General features: G+C 44.5%; 1 pseudogene; it reads left to right on the top strand.

Moving 5' to 3' along the window:
- The first annotated feature begins 227 nt into the window (after nucleotides 1-227).
- Nucleotides 228-401, top strand: LOC147707760 (small nucleolar RNA U3; annotated as a pseudogene).
- Nucleotides 402-4,769: the final 4,368 nt, after the last annotated feature.

The following is a 4,769-nucleotide window of genomic DNA, read 5'->3' as shown; positions in this document are numbered from 1 at the left end:
ATTTCTATGATTTCGATTATGCAGATTTTTAAAGCAGTGAGTCACCCAGGATCTACTGGGAATGATTTACTGCGAAGAATGCGTCTGCCTGTCCATCTTTAGATTGTTATTTTGTCGGGTTATAGAGCCATATGCTTTTGTTGGAGTTGATGATGCCGAACCTTTTCTTACTGTATGTAAGAAGTGTTTTTAATTTTTCTGTCCGTGTGAGCTGCAGTGGTTTATGTAAGACTATAATATCAGGAATCATTTCTATAGTTTTAAACTAAGAAATGTTATCTAAAGTGTCGGATCTTCATTAGCCATTCCGAGCGTGAGTTGACAGTGTTGCATTTCTGCAGCTACTGTTTGTTATCGAAGATCGTTCGTGCCTCCCTTACAGGAGAGCTGGAGGAAGGAGACACAAAGGATCACAAGTAGCCCGCAGTTGTGCACATCAGGGAAAAGCAAACGCTCAAACACGACGTGTGCTTTAACGCACGCTGTGTTTAACACTATGCGTTCCTTTTCTTACAGTGCACAGCTGCGGGGCTGATTGTGGTCCATTGAATTAGTATTCGCGTTAATTGCAGCGCTCGTGTGCGCTGCAATTAACGCGAATACTAATTCAATGGACCACAATCAGCCCCGCAGCTGTGCACTGTAAGAATCTCGCGCCGCTCGCATTTTAAAAGCGGCGGCGCGAACGGTGTCACAGGAGTGCGCGCTAATGAAAACACACTGCGCGCTTAGGGTGACTTCTGTGCGCGCGCGCCCACGCCCGCGGCTTCTTGGGAACAGTGGGTAGGACTGATGTTAATTTCCAGAGGGCAGGATAGATACCTGAGTTCACTATATTGCCCATAAGCCCAACCATTTGCTCACTGAACAGCTCCGGGAAGAGATGAAATATTTTCGGTGGGCATGGGTCAGAAAAAGCCCCCGATTTTGTTGCCATAACTATCTGGTAGACCTGTTCCACCTCTGGGAGGCAGAATTTGAATGACGGTTTAGATACTATGCTAAGGCCTAAATCCTTAGTTTGGTCACTTTTATCTAGTGTGGGCGTTTGTGGTTTGGTCGATTTAACCCCTTCTGTGCTCATGACGAGCTCAGCTCGTCATGAGGCACGGTTGAGCTGTGCTCATGACGAGCTGTGCTCGTCATGAACAATGGGAATTCAGAGAATGCAGCACAGGAGGGGAATCTCTCAAGCACCCAAGGTGTTTAAAGGATTCATAGACCAGGGTCACTTTGTCGATGAAGAATTGACCCAGAGTATTGCAAAACTCCGTGCTAACTGGCATATTAATGTTAGTTTTTACTTTGGAAAGATTTTTTACAGTGGAAAAAAGTTCTCGCTAGAGTTTTTTGCCTCCTCTATTTTCTGAATAAAGTACTGGCTTTTAGCTGTAAAGATTAATTTTTTTAAATATATTCAGGGAGGTTTTATATTCGATTTTACTGTCTAAGTCATAGCTAATTCTCAATATCCTTTCAAGTTTTCTGCAAATTCGCTTCTGGGCCTAAGATGTTCGGAAAACCAGGGTTGGGATGGCTGTTTTTTTCTAAAGGTCGCCTTTTTTAATGGTACTGCTGTTTTTATGGCAGCTGTTATCCATTTAGAGATTTGGTCAGTGGCCATATTACTTTCCAGAGCTAGTGTAGGTACATGGGACGCAAGGTGTTCTTGTAGTTTATGAGTGTCTATCCTAGACCAATCTAGGTATGAAGTGGGCGTATCATGTTTTCGGGGAGGCACTGTCCCTTCTGTGTTATCCAGAGTTAATGAAAAAATTATAACTTTATGATCAGACCAAGGAACGGGGAGACAGTCAATTACTTTAATGTCTTTGTTAGAGGTAAAGATTCCGTCAAGAGTGTGCCCTTCTTTGTGGGTGTCCTTATGCACTAACTGTTCTAAGGCCAGATTATTCAGTGTATCGGTCAGCACTGCTGTCCCTGCATTGTCATTATTTTCAAGATGAAGATTAAAATCCCCCAAGATGGTAAAGTCAGGGTATTGCACGCTGGATTCTAAAAAGGAGTTTAGTGAGAGTGTCAAGTTGGTTTTGGCTTTGGGCGGTCTGTAAACCAGAAGGCCGTTGAAGGTATAGTTCTGTGTTAATTTGATATGAAAGGACAGAGTTTCACAGTCTGGGGTGCTACCTAGGTCACAGCCCTTTATCTGTAGTCCATGTCTCGCAATGATAGCCAAGCCTCCCCCGTTTGTTTTTCCTATCTGCTCTGATTATTGAGTATCCTTCAGGGATTGCCAATAACAGGTCCGTATCAGAGGCTTCGTCTGCCCAAGTCTCTGTAATGAAAATAAAATTTAAACTTTTAGCATCGATAAGGTCTGCCGTTTCGGAGTTATGTTTAACTAGGGATCGAGAGTTGATGAGTCCAGCTCTAAAAGATTTTATTTCAGGTATAGCAGGCAGAAAACGTAACGCCATACTGCTGCAGTGTGTAAATTCAAACTTGAGCTGACACTTTGCGCAGTGTTTAATTTCTAATAGCGGGGAAAGCGGGCGACAGCAGAGTTTGGGTCTTAAGGTAATTAGCTCCTCTATGGAGTATCTCACCCTCCCCCTGTCGTGGTCCTTTTTAACAGGGGTTATGGCCCTGGGCCCGGCGCAGAGGGGCTTGCCTTTGACGCGCCGCCGGCGCACGTCCGCTGCGCGCGTCTGCTGCGCGGTCTTGGCTTACTCATGATATATACCAGGAAGGTGGTGTCAGGGGGTGTGTCTCGCTCTGCCCGGTCCGACTTCCACTCAATCAGCCTCAGCTGCGTTGGACCGGGGTCGGAGGGGAGGCGTGCGGCGCAGGTAAGAACTGTGAGGTATCTTTTCAGTCAGCTTACACTAAAATCTAGGTGCTAGCAGCGAATGTCAATTTAAAAAAAATTAGGGGCAGATGTATCAAGATTCCATTTTGCGATTCCCAAATAGCGATTTTTAAGGAATCGCTATTTAGAATTCGCAAAATGGAATGTATGAAAAAAATCGCTATTATTTTGCGATTCCTTAATCTTCCTTATTTGCGAATTCGCATTTTGCGAATTCGCAAATAAGGAATAATTTCCCATGCATTCCTATGGGCCAAGAGGCCCATAGGAATGATTGTGAAGTAATTCTCAAATTGCGAATTCGCAATTTGCTAATCGCAATTTGAGAATTATTTCAACGGTGCAGGGGTGTCTCAAAGACACCCTGCTGCACCCCTGAAATGTACATGTGTGTGCATATGGCGCACATACATGCCCTATTGACATGTGTGTGCGTCACATGCCACCATAAAAAATGCTAAATTGTGCATTTTTTAAAGACTTTGCAAATTACCATCAACTACAACTTGGTGGTAATTTGCGAATTCTTAAACATAAATCGCAATTCAAAAATGCTTCATACATAGCATTTAAGGAATCGCAAAATTGTGATTCCTTAAATGCTATGGCAAAATAAGGAATCGAAATTTTAGCTATTTCTTATTTTGCGAATTTTTGATGCATGCCAAAACATGCAAAAAGACCTTTTGCGATTCGCAAAGGCCTTTGCGAGTCGCAAAATGCTTGATACATCTACCTCATAGTTACAGAGACAAACAACCACAAGGGTACAGCTCACACAAGCGCTAACTCACGGCAATTTCTCTCGCGCCTGGGGAAGCTAATGGCCTTATGTGTAGTTTCTGGAAGGCGTGTCAGGGGGTGTGTCTCACTCTGCCCGGTCCGCCCTCCACTCAATCAGCCTCAGCTGCGGTGGACCGGGGTCAGAGGGGAGGCGTGCGGCGCAGGTAAGAACTGTGAGGCAGCTTTTAAGTCAGCTTACACTAAAATCAAGGTGCTAGCAGCGAATGTCAATTTTTAAAAACAAAGTTACAGAGACAAACAACCACAAGGGTACAGCTCACACAAGCGCGAACTCACGTTAATTTCTCTAGCGCTAGGGAAGCTAATGGTCTTATGTGTAGTTTCTGGAAGGCGTGATAGCAGCAACCCAGGCCTCTTCACCTCTAGCGACTTCTCCTCCCCCTACACTCCAGATGCAGGTCAGCCTGTTGCTGTCTCACCTCCTCCCCTGGGTCAAGACATTTCCCACATTCTATTGTTTTCAAATCCAGACAGTCAATCCACAGCCAGGCAGAGACACACAGAAATGTCAGAGCACAAAAACTCAGCAACTTCTAAAAGAGTGGCTCCTGAACACCAAGTGCAAAAACCACCTACATAAAAAGATGTGTTATTACACTGTGAGTTCAGGTATACTAAACTGCACCTTTTCATCTTAAGCCTTTGGGAAGATAGGCTGGAAAACATATTACACAGCCTTCCCATTCTGTTCTATGGGCAAGATGGTCTTTCAACAGTGAAAAACGAAATGGAAATTATTTCACTGTCAGGACATGACACACACCTTAGTACATGTCCTACCTTTCAAATGCACTACACCCTGACCAGGGGGTACCCTAGAACTACCATATGGGTGTCTGATGTGCATAGAAAGGGAAGGGTAAGGTCTGGCAAGTGAGTGCACTTGACAGAACAACATGGCAGTTTAACAAACTGCGTGCAGGCCCTGCAATGGCAGGCATGAGTTCCCTTTTTAAGGCTACTTGTGTGGGGGCACAAATAGTGCTGCAGGCCCACTAGTAGCATTTGCATTACCAGCCCTGGCACACATAGTGCACGTTAATAGGGACTTTGCTAGTAGGGCAAACATACCAATCATGGATAACCAATTACCATTACACTTTATACAGAGAGCACTTGCACTTTGACACTGATT

Source organism: Lissotriton vulgaris, chromosome 6 (genome assembly GCF_964263255.1).
Source record: "Lissotriton vulgaris chromosome 6, aLisVul1.2, whole genome shotgun sequence".
Taxonomy (NCBI): Eukaryota; Metazoa; Chordata; class Amphibia; order Caudata; family Salamandridae; genus Lissotriton; species Lissotriton vulgaris.
This window is presented reverse-complemented; position numbering and strand designations above follow the sequence as displayed.